Source organism: Sciurus carolinensis, chromosome 4 (assembly GCF_902686445.1).
Source record: "Sciurus carolinensis chromosome 4, mSciCar1.2, whole genome shotgun sequence".
Lineage (NCBI taxonomy): Eukaryota > Metazoa > Chordata > Mammalia > Rodentia > Sciuridae > Sciurus > Sciurus carolinensis.
In genome coordinates, this window is record NC_062216.1 from 100,506,487 (window position 1) to 100,528,797 (window position 22,311).

Here is a 22,311-nt window from a genome sequence, read left to right on the forward strand (position 1 = left end):
CAAATTTAGGGTTTTTTTTTTTTTTTATGATGTCTTGATTTATTTTTTTTTTAATTTATTTTTATTGTACACAAATGGGATACATACAAATTTAGGTTTAATAAGCCACATGTACTAGGAACAAGAAGAAAAGTCTGGGGTCTGGGTACAATGAGACATTAGATAGAAGAAAGTTTACAAAAAACTAAGATCTGCAAGGAGTGACACATTTGATGAGTAAACTAGGGAAAATTCCTCCACTGCATAATATGACAATGTGACCATATTTGTGTTTTGTCTTTATATCTTTATAAAAGGAAAAAAAAATACATCTTCCCTGAGATTTCCTCATCATAACCCTGAACTCTAATTATATGGACACAAAGCTCCAAACCAATAACTTAAAGAGTCAGATATGCAAAGATTGCAGCTACTGAAATGATCAGAAACAGAATACAAATAACTGTATAATATACTTTAAGAAATAGTAAAGAGAATGAAAATAAAAAGATAGAAAAACAACTATTGTTTTGGGGTGGAACTGAGAATCAAACCTGGGACTTTGCACATACTAAGCCCATGCTGTACCACTCAGTTATATTCTAACTTCCCCAAAAGACTTTTTAAAAGAGTTTGCCAGTCAAATTTGAAAAGTTAAAAAAAGAAATATGAATAATTAATACTGAAAAACTCAAAGTATGTGTAAAATAGTAAATTATACCTAGCTGAAGAAAGAAAGAACTAGAAAACAGATCTAAAATAATAATAGAATATTCAGGTATGATGGCATGTGTCTGTAATCCCAGCTACTCAGAAGGCTTAGGAAGGAGTATCACAAGTTCAAGGTCAGCTTCAGCAACTTAGCAAGACACTTTCTCAAAATTAAAAAAAAAAAGAAGGACTAGGGATGAAACTCAGCAGGAGTGATCCTGGGTTCAATTTACATAACACAAACAAAACAAAACATACTCACAGCACAGAATATAGAGAGACAAAAAGATGAAACAAATAAAGAAATCCTAATCAATATGGAGGATAAAATGAGAAGGCCTTCTCTATGTTTTATTTTAGGACCTAGAATGATTGGAGAGAATGATGAAGGTGTGTATTGGTTTTTATTTACCTTCCTTACAAGCTTTTGGCTTTCTGAATCTGAAAGTATGCATCTTTCATTAGTACATGAAAATGATCAACCACTATTTTTTTTAATATTGCCTTTTGATAATAATTTCTATTAGAATTAACTTGATTGAAATTTGGTTTACTGTCCCTTCCTCTTAAAATATATTCACTGAGATAAAGAATCGAATACTTCAATTTTTTCTTCCCAGCATACGGAAGGTGTCATTTGGTATCTTTTGTTTTCCATTGCTTCACTTTAGGACAGCTATCCAAACAATGGTCATTCCTTTGTGGGTGAATGGGGCTTTCTTTCCTCTACTTTTAGTATCATCTCTTTGCCTTTGGTATTCTACAGAAATATCCTTGTTTTGTTCCAGTTTTTAAAGGGAATGCTTTCAGTTTTTCTCCATTAAGAATGATGTTGGCTGTGGGTTTAGCATAAATATCCTTTACAATGTTAAGGTATATTCCTTCTATCCCTATTTTTTCTAATGTTTTGAGTATGAAGGGGTGTTGTATTTTGTCGAACACTTTCTCTGCATCAATTGAAGTAATCATATGATTCTTAACCTTAAGTCTATTGATGTGATGAATTACATTCATGGATTTCTGGATGTTGAACCAATCTTGCATTCCTGGGGTGAACGCCACTTGATCATGGTGCACTATCTTCTTAATATGTTTTTGGATGCGATTTGCCAGGATTTTTTTAAAGGATTTTTGTGTCTATGTTCATCAGAGATATTGGTCTAAAATTTTCTTTCCTTGATGTGTCTTTGTCTGGTTTGCGTATGAGGGTGATATCAACATGCATAAATCTAAAGCATTTTTATACATAAGCGATGAAACATCTGAAAGGGAAATGAGGAAAACAATTCTGTTCACAATAGCCTCAAAAAACAAAAACAAAAAAATACTTGGGAATCAATCTAACCAAAGAGTTGAAAGATCTGTACAATGAAAACTACAGAATATTAAAGAAAGAAATTGAAGAAGAACTTAGAAGATAGAAAGATCTCCCATGTTCTTGGATAGGCAGAATTAATATTATCAAAATGACCATACTTCCAAAGGTGCTATACAGATTTAATGCAATTCCAATTAAAATCCCAATGACATTTCTCATAGAAACAGAAAAAACAACCATGAAATTCATCTAGAAGAACAAAAGACTCAGAATAGCGAAAGCAATCCTGGGCAGGAACAATGATGCAGGAGGTATCACAATACCAGACCTTAAACTCTACTACAGAGCAATAGTAATAAAAATGGCATGGTTTGGGCACCAAAATAGACAGGTAGATCAATGGTACAGGATAGAAGACATGGAGACATACCCACATAAGTACAATTATCTCATACTAGACAAAGGTGCCAAAAACTTACAATGGAGAAAAGATAGTCTCTTCAACAAATGGTGCTGGCAAAACTGGAAATCCATATGCAGTAAAATGAAATTAAACTGCTATCTCTCACCCTGTACAAAACTCAACTCAAAATGGATCAATGATCTAGGAATCTAGGAATTAGGCCTGAGACCCTTCACCAAATAGAAGAAAAAGTAGGCTCGAATCTCCATTACATTGGCTTAGGACCAGACTTCCTTAACAAGACCCCCATAGCGCAAGAAACAAAAGCAAAAATCAATAAATGGGATAGATTCAAACTAAAAAGTTTTTTCTCAGCACAGGAAAAAATCAATAATGTGAAAAGAGAGCCTACAAATTGGGAGAAAATATTTTCCACACACACTTCAGACAGAGCACTAATCTCCAAAGTTTATAATAAAGAACTTAAAAAAATTTACACCCAAAATACAAAGAACCCAATCAATAAATGGGCTAAGGAACTGGACACTTTACAGAAGAAGATACACAGGTGATCAACAAATATATGAAAAAGTGCTCATCATCCCTAATAATTAGAGAAATGCAAATTAAAACTACCCTAAACCGCCAACTATCTGGGGTAATTTTATCCTGATAAGGAACAGTTACCCTGTTTATAATTCTGCCTGATTTCTTCACATAAATATTTTTGGGACTTTAAAAAAATAAATAAATAAAACTACCCTAAGATTTCATCTAACTCCAATTAGAAAGGCTATTATCAAGAACACAAGCAAAAATAAGTGTTAGTGTGAATGTGGGGCACTTTTACATTGCTGGTGGAGTTGCAAATTGGTGCAGCCACTCTGGAAAGCAGTATGGAGATTCCTCAGAAAACTTGGAATGGACCCACCATTTGACCCAGCTATCCCACTCCTCCGTTGATAGCCAAAGGAATTAAAATCAGCATACTACAGTGATGCAGTCACATCAATGTTCATAGCAGCTCAATTCACAATAGCTAGATTGCGGAACCAACCTAGATGCCCTTCAATTGACGAATGGATAAAGAAACTGTGGTATATATACACAACAGAATATACTGAGTCATTAAGAAGAACAAAATTATGGCATTTGCTGATAAATGGATGAAGTTGGAAAGTATCAATAGGCCAAGCCCAAAAAACCAAAGGTCAAATGTTTTCTCTGATTAGTGCATGACAATATATAATGGGGAGGGGTAATGGGGGGAAGAGAAGAATGAAGGAATTTTGGATGGTGTAGAGGAAAAGGGGTGGGAGGGGGTGGGGATGGAAAAACAGTAGATTGAAACAGACAGTATTACCCTATATATATGTATGATTACATGAATTGTGTGAATATACATTATGTACAATCATAGAAATGAAAAGTTGTACCCCATTTGTGTACAATGAATTGAAATGCAGTCTGTAAAAATAAAAGATTTTAATTAAAAAAATTGCAAAAAAAAGAATTTATCCTAAATGCAATATTAGCAAACAAAACCTTAGAATTATAATTAAGATAATATGTTCAGTTCAAAATGGTTTCATTACAGATATGAAACTTTTGTTTAAATTGGAATATCTGTAGAAAAACTTACCATCACAATAGATGCCAAAAAAGTATTTTATTACATTTAACAATCATTCTTGGTAAAAGCTCTTAGTAAAAGAATAGGAATAGATAGGCACTTCCTTAACTTTATGAAATGAATCTATACACAAGCAAGAATCCTCCTAAATGGTGAAAACATTAGAAACATTCCTTTTGAAATCATGAACAAGAAAAGATACTATTAATAGCACTAGTTTTCAACATTTCTCTGAAGGCTCTAGGCAAAAGAAATGTACCAAAATTGGAAAGAAAGAAATAAAATTCAATATTTGTAGCTACTTTTCAATAACAAAAACATAAATCATATACAGAGAAAGTATTAATATTAACAAGGCTATGAGATAGAAATCATTAGAAAAAAGTTAATTGCATTTCTATACACCAGAAACAGATAAAAATTTTTATTAAGAATAAAAAAATACATGATTACAAGCCTCAGAAAAAGAGTCACACATTTGATCAGTGACAGAGAGGCAGTACTGGAGATAAGTCTTTAAAGAAAGAACTTTACCATTATTGGCTCTAGGAAAATTGAGAATAAGAAAGAATATGAAAAAAGAGGAAAAGAAGGAGAGGAAGAGAGGAAGAGGAAGAGCAAGGAAGAAAGAAAAACATGAAATTGGACCCCTCACATCATAGTTAAAAAATAGTAATAAAAATAATCAGGTAGATTAAAAACTTTAACATATAAAGGAAAAATTATAAACATTATAGAAGAAAATTTAGAAGATAGTATTTATGAGATCACTCAAAGGAAGAATTTCTTAATAGACCCAAATAAGTACTGACCATAAAAGGAAATAGCACAAATTTGATTTCATTAAAATTAAGAACTGTTCATCAAACCTCTCTATACTATCCGTAACTGTACAATTATTTCAAAATATAAAATGTTTATGATTTTGCCAAGTTAAAAACTTCAGCATCTAAAGAGTGAAGATAAGCAAAAACACAGGGAAAGTTATTTGCTTACATTAAATTGGTAACAGTTTAGAATGCAAAATATATAATATATTCCTACAAATTTATTAGAAAATTCCAGAAAAGTATGTCTAAGAAAACAATCAAAATATGTAATTCTTAAATTGCCTCAATTAGGAAACATCTCAAATATTGATGGAAAGTAGAGTAGATAAATAAATGATAGTACACTAGAGTGTTATAGAGAATTTTAAAAAATAGCCAGAAGCTGTGGAGTTCACCTGTATTTCCAGCCAACTGGAGCCTGAGGCAGGAGGAGGATCACAGGTTTGAAACCAGCTTCAGCATCTTAGAGAGATCCTGTTTCAAAGTAAAAAATAAAAAAGACTAGGGCTGTAGCTCAGTGATAGAGCACCCCTGGGTTCAATCCTCACTACCTCGCCCTGCCAGAAAAAAAGTAAAGAATAACTTACAGCCTTGAGTATAAAATTGTGAAAGCTTTGAAATATGATGTTAAATAGTAAATAGAATGTTAAAGAATACACACAGGGATTATTTACTTAATAATAGCCCTGACGTGTGAAAGTAGTAATTGAGACTGACAACTTATATATGCCAAAGAGACGCTATAAAGTGCTCCTGACCATCAGCACATTCACAGCCTAATGATTCCAGACCACCTGAGTCAGAAGATCCTCCTGACATTGTGTCAAAACGTCAACAGCAGCTAATGTTACACCACAATGCTTACGTCATGCACCTCATTTCATGTCATCGCATAGGCATTGTATCATCTCACATCAATGAAAGAGGGTGAGTACAGTACCGTAAGACATCTGGGAGATGGAAAAGACCATGTTCACATGTCCATTTTATTATAGCATATTGTTATAATTGTTATATTTTGCTATTCATTATTATTGTCAATTTCTTACAGTGCCTAATTATAAAGTAAATGTACACATCATAAGTATGTATGTATAGGAAAAAGTATAATGCATACAGGATTCAGTAATATCTGCAGTTTCAGGCATCCACTGCAGGTCTTCGAGTGGATCCCACTTGGATATGGGGTACCACTGTAATGCACTTTTTTTTTTAATCAATTCATCAGTTAATGGACATTCAATTGATTTCACTTTTGGGCATTATGAATACTGTTTCTGTGAAATTCATGTACATGTCCTGTATGAACATCTACTTTGAATTCTCTTAAGTATGTAAGCATGCAATTGGTGAGTCATCTTTTAAACTCTGAGTGTAATATTTTGAGGAAGTACCAAACTGCTTTCAAACATTACTGAGTGATTTCACAGGTTCATCAGTGTTGTATGAATGCTCCAATTCTTCACATCTTCACTAACACTTATTATTGTCTGTCTTTTATTTTAGCCATCTTAATGGGGGGGGAAGCCCTTGTGGCTTTCATATTTAATATCTTGTGCTTTTTGGTCATTTGTATATCTTCTTTGGAAAAATCTCTATTCAGATCGTTTTGGTTTAGACATGAGGTGTCCCCCCAAAACTCATGTGAGTTAATACAAAAGACTTGAGATGTGAAATGAATTTGGTTATGAGAGCCTTAACCTAATCAGTGAATTAATCTTCTGATATGGATTAACATAACTGAGGCAGGTAGGGTGCTACTGGAGGAGGTAGGTCCCTGGGGGCATGTATTTGAAATATATATTTTAGCTTAGCTCTGTCACTTTCTTTCTGCTTCCTGGAACCATGTTCCTAGCTGTTTTCCTCTTCCACACCTTCCCACTATGATGTCTGAGGAATGGAGTTGACCCTCTAGAGACTAAGACCTCTGAAACCATGAGCTCCAAAATAAACTTTTTCTCCTCTAAAATTGTTCTTGTTAGGTCCTGTGATCACGGCAGCAAAAAAGTTGACTGAAACAAGATCCTTTACCAATTTTTAATTTTGTTGTGTTTTTCCTATTGGGTTGTAAGAGTTCCTTATTCTGGATACAAGTTCTTTATTATATATATGATTTGCACTTATTTTCTACCACTACCTGAGATATCTTTCCACTTTTTTCATAATGCCCTCTGAAACAAAAACGGTCTTAATTTTGATGAAGTTTTATATCTCTATTATTTTCTTTTGCAGCTTCTGCTTTGCATCCACGGTTTTTAAAACATAAGTGAGACATATTATACACAGAATTCTTCACGATGAATATTTTGCCAAATTTCTATCTTTATCTATCAGTCTATCAATCTATCTGTCCATACTCTACCCTTCTTTTATGTCCATACAGGATCGTATTATATGGAAGTAAATAGCAAGTTTTCTATTGATAGCCATTTAAATGTTTACATCTTATTGCTCTTACAGTGCCACAACATTCATGAGAATAAATATTTACAAATGTTTGTGAGTATACACACTGTAAACATTTCTAATGAGATATTGCCAAATTATCTCTGATGATGATATCTGTATATGTATGCATATATGTATGTATTACATATACATATATAATTGTAATGTTAGAGAATGCCTTGAGTGTATGTGCAAACTTCTTTTTTAGTATCTGGGATTTAACTGAGGGGTGCTTAACCAATGAGCTACATACCTAGCACTAGTTATATTTTTATTTTAAGACAGGGTTTCAAACTTAAAAGCTTTTTCTCCACAAAGGATACAATCAATAATGTGAAAAGAGAGCCTACAGAGTGGGAGAAAATCTTTTCCACACACACTTCTCCACAAAACTTCACACCAAAAATACAAAGAACCCAATCAATAAATGGGCCAAGAACTGGACAGTTTACAGAAGGAGACATACAAGGAATTAATAAATATATAAAAAACTGTTCAACATCTCTAGTAATTATAGAAATGCAAATTAAAACAACTCTAAGATTTCATCTTACTCCAATTAGAATGGTTTTTATCAAGAACACAAACAATAATAGATGTTGGCGTAGATGTGGGGGGAAAGGCACACTTTTACATTGCTGATGGAGTTGCAAATTGATGCAACCACTCTGGAAAGCAGTATGGAGAATCCTCGGAAAACTTGGAATGGACGCACCTTTTGACCCAATTATCCCACTCCTTGGTTTATACCCAAAGGACTTAAAATTAGCACACTACAGTGATGCAGCCACATCAATGTTTATAGCAGCTCAATTCACAATAGCTAGTTTGTGGAACCAACCTAGATGCCCTTCAACAGATGAATGGATAAAGAAACTGTGGTATATATACACAATGGAATATTATTCAGCCATAAAGAAGAATAACATTATGACATTTGCAAATAAATGGATGGAATTGGAGAATATCATGCTAAGTGAAATAAGTCAATCCCAAAAAACCAAAAGCCAAATGTTTTCCCTGATAAGTGGATGATAATATATAATGGGGGTGAGGGGATGGGGGTGAGAGAAGAATGGAGGAACTTTAGATTATGTAGAGGGAAATGAGAGGAAGGGGTTATGAAAAATGGTGGAATAAGACAGTAGTCATCATTACCCTATATACATATATGATTATATGAATGCTATGAATCTACATCATGCACAACCATAGAAACGAAATGATATACCCCACTTGTGTACAATGAATCAAAATGCAGTCTGTAAAAAACAAAAAAGCAAAAAAATTATAATTTGAAAAAACACAGGGTTTCACTAAGTTGCTGAGGCTTGCTTTGAACTCATGATCCTCCTGCTTTAGCCTCTGGAACTGCTGGGATGACAGGCACGCACCACTGCACCCAGCATGTTCAAACTTTTTATCCTTAGAAATCTGATAAGAAAAAAATTGACATCTTATTTTATTTTGATTTTCTTTGTATTTGAAGTTGAACCTCTTTTATATAATTATTGGATATTTGTATTTCTTTTTCTATAAAATGCTTCACAACTTCTGTTCATTTTTCTCGTGGATTCTTTGCCTTTTTTATTGAATTTTAAGAGCTTTTTTATTTTAAGAAACTTCCCTTTTTCTCAGCTATGTATTCTGTAAATATTTTTCTTATTTTGTTGTTTTATTTGAATATTCATGTACCATGTGTTATAGAGAGTTTAAAATGTCTACCTAGTTGGATTTACCTCTTTTTCTCATGAATTCTACAAATTTCCTTTTTCCTTAAGTTTCTCTAAATATTTTTCCCTAATCTTCAGATTGTAAAGAATCTATCATTATTAATTGTTCTTTTTCTTCATTTAATTTAAAACCACTACACACAATTATTAGAAATTTAATTATTTGGAAAATTTGTATATATTTTTATATTTGTATACATATGTATAAATGAATATATACAGATTTATACATATAAATATATACACATATTATATATTTGTACATATAAATACAGCCTCAGCAACTTAGTGTGACCCTGTCTTAAAATAAAATATAAAAAGGGTAAGGATGTGTCACAGTGGTTAAGCACCCCTAGGTTCAATCTCTGGTACCCAAAGAAAAACAAAATAAAACAAAACAACAACATCAACAATATGTGTGTGTGTGTGTGTATGTGTGTGTGTGTGTATTCCCTAGAATAGGACCATGCACATAAGATCACTAAATAAATATTATTAAATAACGACTTTCAATCTCATCTGAGGTTGTCTAAGTATTTTTTAAACTTAAAACTTAACAGCAAAATTGCTTTGGCACATCCCACTAGTGAATAAAGCCAACACAAAATGTAGTTTTAAGCATAAGAAATTCTATATATTTCTTGTCATTTCACTAACAGGTTTCAAGCATCTTTTGTTTAAATCACTGTTTGACTAGCAGGTGCTTCCTGAGAGGTGGGGAGAGGACAACAGGTATTTGAGCCTTTGCACTTGGAGAGAACAATTTTGTCAGTCTAGAAGCCCTAAAGATTCCCAGGCACCAGTCAACAGGGGTGTTTCCTAACCCTGAGTGACACCTGAATTCACATCATTCACAAAAAAAGGAGAGACTTAATGTGTTCAGACAGAGGATTAAACACAGACCCTTTTCAGAAATGAACAGAAGTGCCTATGATTGGAGTTCAATTAATTTAACCTATTACCAGAATTATATCCTTTTTTCTTATTTTCTGTTCCAAGTTACATTCTGCATCAATTGTGATAAGAATAAAGTCAGTCATTATTTCTGTACCTTGAACTTTGCATCTACACTCATGTAATTACTCTTATAAAAATCCAACTTGAATTTTTATGGTTAATAAACATTTTGAGCTGCATAGGAAGTTAGTGCCATTATTTGTTAGAGTTTTGCTATAAACATCAAATAACTAAAGGTATGTAATTGTAATAAACATGGCAATAAGACTTACATGAAACTTTAAGGGAACTATGCATAAGAATTGAAGGGAGGGGAAGGGGGATGGTGAAAGGAATGATAGTAGAGTGAAACAGACATTATTACCTCATCTACATGTACGACTGTATGACCGATGTGATTCTGCAATAATCAGAAAAATGAGAGATTACACTCTATTTGTGTATGATCTATCAAAATGTATAAATGTATTCTACTGTCATGTACAACTAATTAGAACAAATAAAATTTAAAAAGAACTAAATAATATGAAATGTTTTCAAAAATCAGTGCAGAATGGAATGAGGAAGGTGAATCATATGATTTCTAAACTGATGCTCTCATGCTTTCCAATGTCTTTTCTTTTTTTCAATTCGAGAGGACTTTCCAGAGAGAATAGGATTCTGGCTATGTAAAGAGATAGTCAATTTGCATACACAGATACGAGTGAAAACTTCAACTTGGAGTATAACCAAAAAGTACAAAGTGCTCTTCTTTGTGTTTCAAGGAAGAGGAGTGTTGGCTAAGGGTTATAAAAGGATGTTTATGTTGGGTCATGGGCGCTTGTTGGATGGAGCTAGAGAGGCTGGCAGGAAACAGTGGTTTCTCAAAGCCTTGAGGTAGAAACCGAGATCAGAATCTGAGCTGTCTGACCCAAACTGGATGTTATCTGGGAGGATAAATCTGATTATGTCACACCCAATCCTAACTTCTCTTACAATTCTGTCTAAAGATGAAGTCCAACATTCTTAACAGAGTCTTATGAAGCCGCCCATATTGTGAACATAAATTGCCTTCCCATATTAATCTTCCAACTCTTAGAAAGTCTGCATTCCACCCATTCCAAATCTGCCCCATTCCCTGACCATGCAGTCTTCCTCTCTTCCTCCACATCTTCCTTGTGTGGTTGGTACTGCCTGCTTTCATCTTCTCAACTAGCCATCTTGCAAGCCTCTATTTATCAAGTCTGACCTCAGTAACTCCTCTTGGAAGATTTTGCTATTCACTTAAAGATAGCATTTCCTTTCCATTTATTTTGCATCATTGTTCTTTGTAATAGTATTTACTTATTTACAGATATTCGTCCCCTTCTTACGATTACTCAGACTGGGAGACCACACAATGTTCATCTTTGTTTTTGTACTTTGTTTTGAATCCAAGTCATAACAGGCAAAATTCCATAACAAAAGTCCATAATTAATGACTGATTCTTAAGAATTCCTGTTGACCCTCAGGTTTATAAAAAGCTGTGATTATTTCCTCCAATACTATGAAGTATGAATTATCTAAAAAGCTCCATTATGCTCTAAAAGACCAGAAAACAGTGAGCCAAGTGCAGTGGCGCACACCTGCAATCCCATCTCTCAGGAAGCTGAGGCAGGAGGATGGTAAGTTCAAAGTCAGCCCCAGCAACTTAGTAAGACCCTAAGCAACTTAGCAAGATCCTGTCTCTAAATTAAGAAAATAAAATAAAATAAAAAGGGCTGGGAATGTGACTCAGTGGTTAAGTGATGTCCCTGGGTTCAGTCCCTAGTGTCAAAAAGAAACAAGAAAAAAAAGAAAAAAAAAAAAAAAAAAAAAAAAAAAAAAACGGTGAAACTAACAACTAGCAAGTATAAAGCATACATAGTAAGCAAACTATCATTTTATGATTTATGGGTGATTCTCACAAGATTGTTAAGTATAAACAATGAGTAAACAAGTACCTTGTAAAATATGTAAGGCAAAATCAAAACACATGCAGAAATGTCAAGTAAATTGATAATCTCCAGAAGATGGAATTAATAGAGTTAATAGAAAATATGATGTAATGGGTGTTATTCAAAGATAGAAAGATAAATTCATGATCATGATACTCCTGGGTCATGATAACATACATTATGATCCCATTTTGGCCCTACATGTTCTCAAGCCAAGAAACAAAATCCACAGTGACTCAGCAAGCTAACTGACCTGCTGAGTTGCGTCAGGTATACTTGCCCCTGCATTTTCTGATATAGCAAGTATATTTCATTGGCCACAAATGCCTCCCATTTCTGGGCCCCTTATTCATATCTAAGTTCTGCTTCTCAAAGTCACATCAAAAGCTGGGAAGCTGAAGCAGTCAAGAAACAGAACATATGAACTTTGCATCAGGGAATGGGGTGATGCGATTCCCCTAGGCAAACTAGTCTAAATATGGTAACCCATTCTACCTCTGTTCCCTGGTTTACACTCTGTATGGTTTAATGAACTGTAATTTGACATCCTAATTTTACCCATGAGCCAGTCTGTTCCATGAACTCCAAGTTAGCTTGCCCCTGAGTGTTCTTGGAGGATACCATTGCATCAGGATAATTTCTCATGTGACAAGTAAAACTGCATGCACTACTAGATTCTTAGAATCACATAAACTTGTGAAGTGTATACATAAAAGAATAAATGACAAGAAACAAGAAAATTATTTTTTAATCAAGAACAAAAAAATTCCTAAATAATCATGAAACCTGAAAAAGAAATTCATTGTGACTGAGGAAATAATTACCTGATAAATTCTAAGAGCTCTGAACCCTGCTGCAAACATTCAAGAGAAAAATGATAGAATGGAGTTGGTAAGCTAGGAGACAGAATATGCACTACAGCCTGGCTTCTGTCAGTTCCCAGTGAGTGATTTTGTAGGGTGCTTTAACTTTACTGAACTTCTACTTGACGTGTGACAAATGAGAAAAAGAAAAGAAAAGAAAGAAACTTGTGAAGGTATTTTGTAGATTTGATTAACATTTACAACCTGTTGACTTTACGTAAAAGAAGTATTATCCTTTATAATGGGGATGGGCCTCATCTAGTTTGTTGAGGTGTTAACAGCAAGCACCAAGGTTTCCCTGCCAAAAAAAAGAAGAATTTTGAGTTTTCAGCCTGCAGGCTTGACCTACAAATTTCAGACTTACCAGCTTCCACAATTATGTAAGCCAATTACTTAAAAAACAGCAAAACTTCTCTATTTGTTCTGCTTCTCTGGAGCACTTTGACTGATGCAGCATTCTAGTTTCTACTTCAAATTACTGCAAAAGTTATTTGAAAACTTCAACATGCTGTGACAACTTAAAGTATTATCATCCCAAACATATCTAAAGAAGGTAACTTAAAGAGATGAATGTACTTGTACCTTGCTATGGTACATGAATGTTTGTCCCCTCCAAAACTCATGTTGAAATGTGATTGCCATTGTGATAACACGAGGAGGTGGGACCTTTGAGAAGGATTTGGGCTAGGAGGGCTCTGCCCTCATGAGTGGATTAAGGTGTTATCACAGGAGCAGATTCATTATAAAAGGGTGAGTTTGGTATCTTTTTGTGCTCTCTCTCCCTCTCCCCCTCTTTTTTTCCCTTCTGCCATGTGATATTTTTGCAATGTTAATGAAGCATCAAGAAGACCCTCACCAGAGCTAACTTATTCACTTAGGACACCCCATCCTTCAGAACAGCAAGAAATAAATTTCTATTCACTATAAATTACCCGGTCTCAGGGATTCCATCACAGCAGCAAAAACAAAGACATGCCTATTATAAGATTTTATAAAATTCTTCTTGCAAAAGAACTCTAAAATACTTTGAACAGAAATGCCAGTTTTCACAAGAGAGATGGTGGAGTTGAATGATGCTAATGAAAAATTTCTTTTATGTCCTAATTTAATGTATCTTCATTTGTTAACAAAAGCAAAACAGGAAGAACAATGACAAATAATAACCTTTATTTTCCTCTTCAATAATTTATTTGTTTTGATCCTTGTCAAATGCTCTTAGTCTCAAGTCTTTCAGTAAAAGTGAGATTTTACATTATTCATATAGTCTAAAAGTGCACAGAATCTTCCCCTTTACCACCAGGATCCCCCATTCTTCTCTTTCCCTTTGTCCCACAAGAAAACTGGCCATTTTGGTTAGACCAGCTCAGACAAGCAGTGATGCTACACCTTGGTGAGTATCCTCAGATGAAAGCTCAGCTATTGATTCTACTGTTTGCTCTACGAGGTTCACCATAAACAAGTCATTCAAATCCCTTGTACCCTCAGTTGGCACTCCAGCTGATCAGCCTTTCAGGGTTATTAACCAAGAAAATCATTGTTGCAACATGTCTCCCCTATCATTGCTCCTCTGTTTTCCATAAGACTCATATCAGAATGTCTTATTACTTTAAAGATGTTGCTCATTTTGGATTATAAACCATTCTTACTTATAAGACTTGGCTCAGAGCCCTCAGCACTATTCCCCAAACTAAAACTACCTTCAGGCATGAAGTTCTGATAAATAGCAAAAATTTTTAAAGGTAATGCTGAATTTGAAGGCTAGTGTCAAAATAGCTTATCTAAAAGTATTTGTAACCCTGCCTTAAGAGGTCAATTAAGTTTGAAGATATTCGGTAGTCATATAAAGGAGAAGAATGTGTATTTGAATGCTCATATTCCCATAGGATTGTTTAAGAAAAGTTAGCCTTATAACCATAACTCATTATTCACTGATTTTTAAAGAATATTCTTTTATACCACCCAGAGTCATCTGTGTGCAATTAGAATAATTAGTTCATTGGTTAGCTTTGCTTGTTGGTATACTTAAAAAAAAATTATTCAGACCAAATATTAAATAGAACTTGAGTGAAGTTGCTCAGCTATAAAATAGGATTTTCTTCTCTAATCTTTACAAAACACTCATTAAGTTGAAGCTACAATAAAAATGAATCCTATGTTTACCCTGCTATGAACAAGAACAAAAAGACTTTTCCACAAATTTTCTTTTTTATCTTAGCTTATGGTCCTTGATTCTCAATATGCTTCCTTGTATTATCAAGCCTTGTGGTACCTCTTTTCAAAAAATACAATTTCTTACTGTCTAGCTTTTCTCATAAAATAGATTCTTCAGAAGTAAAGTTCTGATAATCTTGAAAATCTTGTAGCAGACAGGCAATTACACTTATTTTAAATATCTAGAATATATTAAAATACTTGCTCTATGGCAGGATTCAAATGAATCTTCCTTAATTTTTTTATTGTTTTCAAATGCTATAAAAACAATTAAAGCCACCTCTTCAATTTGTTGTGGTAGCCATGTCCTTAGTATCTTTTCCTGCATTTAAAATACTTCTGTGGAAAATTTAAAGATATCAGCAAGAAGTTTTATGCCTAGATAATCTTGCATAGAAATTTGCAGGATAATTTTGGCTTATTTTTGAATTTTACAAATTCCTGGAAATCTGAGGTTTCTAGATTATGTATGAATTTGTAAGTTTAATATTTGTGAAGACAAGAACCATGTTCTTCCTGATTGAACTCCAGGCAACCCGCATGCAGCTAGTTTCAATAATACCTGAATTAAAGAATGAGATGAAGGGAAATATATTATTTTTGATCAGTTTCTGTATGAAAGGCCTAGGATTCATCAATCTCTAGAGCCATAGTTCACTGCAGGGTCCTTTTATGATCTCTCTCTCTCTCTCTCTCGCTCTCTCTCTGTCTTTCCCTTTTTTTTTCTTAGGTGTGTTCTTAGTGGTCTTTAAGATACTGATTAAAAGGAGAGTATTCTAGAATTGACAGATCAAAGTTCAAACTCAGTTTTGTCATTCATTACAAGTATGAACTTGGACAAAACCTGCCTTGATATTTAATTTCTTAACCTATAAAATGAGGATAATAATCTGTACCCCCAGTGGGAAATGGGTATAATTAAATGACATAATTGATCTAAAATACTTAGTTCTATTTGGCATTACAGGAAACTTTGACATTATAAACATTACTATTACTATAATTATATTTTAAGTTGATTTTAAGTTCCATGAGAGCAATAATCACTATTTTTCAAGATTTGTACCTTCAGTACCTAGCATAGCATTTAGTACATGTTTGTTGAACTGCACTGTTTGTGATCCATTGATAGAAATCTCAAGGATAAGTATCCCTCATTTTCCCTTCTTTCTTGCTGGGGGACAGTGTTGTCAGAAACAAGCAATATATTTGGCTTATGAACCATAAATGCTGATCACCATTCTAGATATCTAATCTAAAAACTAAATGCTCAAATCTTCAAAAGGGAAAAAAACTAGCTTACAGCTTCAAGGTGAAAAAAGAAAAGTTTGAACAAAAACTTTGAGTAACTGCATTTGCATGTCTGTGATATATTTTCTTTCCATATGCTTCTTGCTTTTAAAATAATACATTAAAGAAAGAGATAACCAGGAAGGGAGAGTGAAGTACCAGAGAAATGTAAAGTTTATTTGCTTTAGTTTATCCTTTTGTTACACTGAGGAACTATTGCAGAATCTGTGTAGCAAAGTGATTTCCCTCACCCACATAGAAAAACTTTGATGAGTCTCCAATCATGGCTAAATGCCAGACTTTTCACATTACTTGGAAGAAGTTAAAGAGATTCACTAGGTAAATGCATGATGATAGTGAGAGCTGAGAGATCACTGGGACTTCCCCTTCACCGATTGGGAATTCCTTGCTAAGTACAGTTTTATTTGCACAACTGCTTGTTTCACATAGCACGGGTACTGCCAGAGTAAGTAGCCCTAGTGTGGGTAATGAAATTTTTCATTCTCCATGTGCTGCAATATTGATTTTTCCAAATTTCTTGTATAGCATAGTGAAAGGCCTTTAAACTTCATTCACAGCCCACTTTGGGTGCTCCTGTTAGAGCTGTCAGCCCAGAACTCAACTGATAAAATGATTCTACCAGACAAGGTGGGGCCTATTAAAACATTACATCATGTGTATACACAGAGCCAAGGAAAGATCTTCTCATATGGTACCTCCATCGTGATTGTCCAGGGAACACTCCATGACTCAAAGTCATTATGAATCTACCCTTGCCTGAGAAAATATTTTGTAAGCTATTCATCTTACTCTTAAGAAATACAGGTACATTAAGACTTTGAGCTGCACAAGACATTTTAGATCAGAAAATTCAACCCCTTTGTTTTGGTAACTTACCCAAATTTTAATTGGTGGAAACACTGAAACTAAAACCCAGGTCTTTTTGCTCTGTCCAGTACCTAGCACTGATTCTTAATTATTTTTATTTATTTATTTTTAAAAACTGCATTTTGATTCATTATACACAAATGGGGTACAACTTTTCATTTCTATGGTTATGCAAGATGTAGATTCATACCATTCTTGTAATCATCCTTGTACATAGGGGAATGATGTATTTAATTTTAAAGCAAGTGAATTTTTTAATGAGCACTCTCTCCTGTTCCATTCATATTATAGTAAAGGGCACATTTCTCAAGCAATTGTTTTTATGTCAGAAAGTCCTTCAATTTTTTTCTTTCTTTTCTATTTTGGTGTTATAGTATTTAATCACTTTTTAAAACATAGTTTTAAATTTCAGAATTTTTCACTTCTAGGAAAATTGTCATTTGGCAAAAAATGTATTACTTTTGAATTTTAAAAAATACTAAAAGCTGCCAGGCACAGTGGCATATACCTGTAATCCCAGTGGCTCAGGAGGCTAAGACAGGATTGCGAATTCAAAGTCAGCCTCAGCAAAAGTGAGGCACTAAGCAACTCAGTGAGATCCTGTTTCTAAATAAAAATACAAAATAGGGCCAGGGATGTGGCTCAGTGCCCAAGTGCCCCTGAGTTTGATCCCTGGTACAAAAAAAAAAAAAAAAAAAAAAAGAATACTAAAATCAAGTGCAATTAGTATCACTCAATGTAATATCAATTACTCACTTTGAGAATAAAACTGAAGGCACCTACTTTAAAGTATAATATGGACATTAAAAATATCTACATTTAATAAAAAAATGATTGTTTCATTGTGCAATAAACTAATAATTAGCTTTTTTCTGTGACTATAATGGTGGTGCAAACATAATTTTGTTCATGTAGAGTCCAGTATTTTCCCTGGAATTGCTCTCTTTCTCTTGTAGTTCTCTAAGGATCTGCACATAAAGCAGCATCTGATTACCTTAACCTGCAGCAAGCAAAATCTCATTGGGTTCTTCAATTAGGGAATTAATGCCTTCTTCATGAAAAGTCATTATCAAGCAAGCCCCTCTCTTGAAATAAGCATAGGAACTCAGTCTGCCTCATCCCTCCTACCCCATGACCTCAAGTGACAACTAGAGGCTTTGGAGTCAGCATGCACCTGGGTTTAAATACTGACTCTGCCGCTTAATTGCTACATCACCTTGAACAAATTAAGGAAACTTTTAGCACCATACTTTGCTTATCCACTATGAAGAAAACAATACCTGCCTTTTAAGACCGTTATAATGATTACTGTGAAAATAATCTAATCTGCCTCCAAGAGAATGCCTAAAACATAGATGGTTCTCAGTAAATGGTGCTACTTGTTTCCTTCCAAGTAAGTCATCCTTGCCTTCTAATTCTTCAAGTATTTATAGTCTCTCATATTTCAAATGATCAAATCCAATACTGATGGCTAGGTGGTTATATTTTCTCAAGGTTGCATTCTAGGCCAAATTTACTTTTCTTTTTAATTTTTGTCAGTAATCCTTAATCACATTTCTGGCATGTATTTATTATAGAAAGACTTTTCAGCCTAATTCTTTCTCTCCCCAGAAGACCAAACCCCTTCACTATGTACTGTTCCCTTAACCATGGCCAGGGACTTCAGAGCTCTTCAAGAGGATTAAATATGCTACCATGCCTGCTGCAAAGCTGCTTTTATTTTAGTGCTTTGTCCATATTGCTACTAAACTGAGGGCTGTTTTATCACACAGCAAATCAGTGGCAAATCTGGATATGGAAGCCAACGAGCTAGATTACCAGCTCTTGGTGACACTGAAAGATCTTTTCCATTGACTGACTTCCTCTGCTGTGGGGTTTCAACGATGCCCCTGTGGGAATCTGACAAAAGGAGCACCTTCCTGTACTGTGATATGATGGATCCGCACACTCACAGACATTCAATTCTCCACAGAGCTGAACTTAGAAAAGGGAAGCCTGGCACATTGCTTAAGGGCCAGTCAGCTTAATTAACAAGCACATTTCCTGCTAGCTTTCCTACAGTCATAGTGCTTTGTCCACATTTCTTACCCACTAAGAATTTATGGTATGGGTTGCCTATTTAGCAATAAACTAGGCAATATTTATCCAATTTAATTTGACTTTATTTGATGACTTAATTCTGCCTGTTTTCCCACATAATCAGTATAAGCGATCTGTTGCGGTTCAATATATTACTCCTTGGCATGGGAATGAAAACGTTTCCGTATTCTTAAGGGCACAGTGATTTATTGTTTTTGCTTCTTTACGGAGGTATAGAGGGAAAGAAAATATATCTTTTTATTAGTACATGACTTTGTCCTATACTGTAATAACATGTTTTGTGCCAAAGCTCAATGAATTATCCCTTATAAATCAATTTATGAAATTACAAATTTAATGCTTTAATAGTTGAAAATTATTATTCTGAATAACAGAGAAAAACAAATCAATTCTCAACTATAAAATTTAAAATACATGACCTAAATGTTATTATCACCTGTTGTGTGAGTGTATGTGTGCCTGTATGTGCATAAAATGTACTGCTGAGGTAAAGTTTGAATTAGGGCAAAATTTCGTCTTAAGATACAAATTGCTTGTGAAGATATCAAACTTATGAGAATTTGCTCCATATAATTTGCTCCATATTCAGAATTTAGGCTCTTCAAAAGGTAAAAATATTTTCTCTTCCAGTATAACTTCAGTTGTTGTTAAATATGTTTTTTTTTTAAAGGGGGGAGATGAACGGAAAAATAAACCACAAATGGTACTATTCTACAGTCTTTATTTCCTCAATCTTGGCTTTGATGAGCATCACTGCCTTACAAAATCTTTCAAACACACTAATATATTTATCTTTAGTTTTTGAATAAAAAAGAGATTTCATCTAAAACCAACACAGTCCATACTCAGTGATTTAGAGGTTCTGAATAAACCATTCTAATAACCTTACTACTTAGTAACATTACTATTATGTTAATATTTAGTAACAAACCTGTAGAATTTCTGTAGCTATTTGTTCTTTGTGATGAAATTCAACTTTGAATATATCATAAACATTTTCCTTGATAATTTAAAAATATTGAAGTGATAAAAAGGGCAGGAGTTGAAATGGAGTCTGTCACAGCTCACTCTAGCTAGTAAACCAGGTTAGAAATGTTCCCAAGTTTAATACAAATACATGCATTCAGAAGAGGAGATTGCTGTGTCAGGAGTTAGTATGATCCAGTCAGCTTGTTTCCTGTTTTGGAAATTGCTGTACTCTATCAATCAGGTTTGGGGTGGTTCTATTTATCCTCTACAGGACCAGTTGGCCAGTCAGTGAAAACAGTTCACAGACATTTCAATGAACTGGTGGCTCAGTTTGTAAGATTTTTTAGATACTTAAATATAAAAACATTTGGGCTACTTTTCTACAAATTAAACTGTTTTTGTATGCTGTGATTTTTAAACATTTTTCCATGCAGGGTGGGGGAGGGAGTCAAATTTTTTATTTGATCTGCAACCAGTCATCTTAAGGGATTTCCCTGTTAGTCATTTTTACAGAGGCCTATCATTCCTTCAGTTTCTTGCTGTCCTCAACCTTTATTAGGTTGATCTGGTGCTCAGCACAAAGGATCGCCACCAGCTTGACAAAGGTGGCCTCATCCCAGTGGGATGCAATCTAACTAGGCTTGGCATCTTCAGGAATTCCACATGGTGGGCAGTAGTGGATGAGGGCAGATGAGGATGGCCTACGGCAGTCCTCTCGAAAGCGGTATTGAGGGCCTTGGCACCTCCAGTAGCAGTGCTTCTTAGACCAGGGTTAAGTGCTTTTTCGACACGTTGGTCAAGCGTGACACTAGATCCTGAACTCCTCAGAGCCTCAGCCTCCAGCTACTGTACTCTGAGGTAAGGAAAAAGTGACTATTTTCATACATTTTATCATCATACCAACAAAATTTAGACTTTGAATTTAACTTTCCATTTACACTATCAATCTTATTTAAAAAAAAAAACCCTTCTAGTAAGGTGAGATAAAATTTTATAATTAAAGGAAATTCTTGTTCCTATTAGTAGGGATGCAGAAGTTTGAGAAGTGATAGTTTAACCAATAATTCCATTTTTCCTGGTCAGGTTTTCTGTATGTTCTGCTCTTCACGAACCAGTTAGTTGATCTAAATTTAATATTACTCCAATTTTTACTATATTAATTGCTTTTACATCTACACTCGAATCTTCTTTTTTGTGTGGTAGAACTTTTTTCTGTGGTGATTTACTTCGCAATCACCTTCAGTCCCAGTGGGTAGACCCAGCCAGGCTAATAGCAGTCATTCCTCAAGGTTTTTCTAATCTAACTAGAGAGGGGACCATGTGAGAGTAGGTATTTGTTTAGCAGAGGTATTTACTAATATGGGAATTATCTGTTTAGCAGTTCTATAAATTGATTTAAAAATTCCTCCTCAGATAGTAAATTTAAAGAGTAACCTATTTTTATATTTGTACTTAGCATGGAATTTAACATTTTCAGACAGTTAAACAAGTTTTATGCTTTGGTTACAAACTCTGTAAGTTTCCCTGTTCCAGAGTTCAATTAATATTCTAGGTCATATGTCACAGAAATTCTCAGTTTCATTCACTCACTTTTGCCCAGGCATCAACTCAGCGATGTTAGAAAATGGCAATTGTTTTTGTTGCATTAATTCCATAAAGGAACTGTTCATAATGAAAACCCTGTGAAGAAGAGAACTTAACTTGCTGCAGTGATTTTTTAAAAATTAGTGCATAATAATAATAAAAATTAGTGTATAATAGTTATACATACTATTGGGGTTCATTTTGACATAATCATATAAGCATGGAATATAACTTATTCCTTAGAATTTCCCCCTTTCTCTCCCTTCCTCTCTCCCCCTATTCCCTTAACTCTACTAATCTTCCTTCTAATTATTTATAGTTTTTTAAAATTAGTGCTTCATAGATATACATAAAGGTGAAATTCACTGTGTTATGTTCATATGTGTATGTGAACATATATATATATATGTTATTTATATATATATATACATATATATA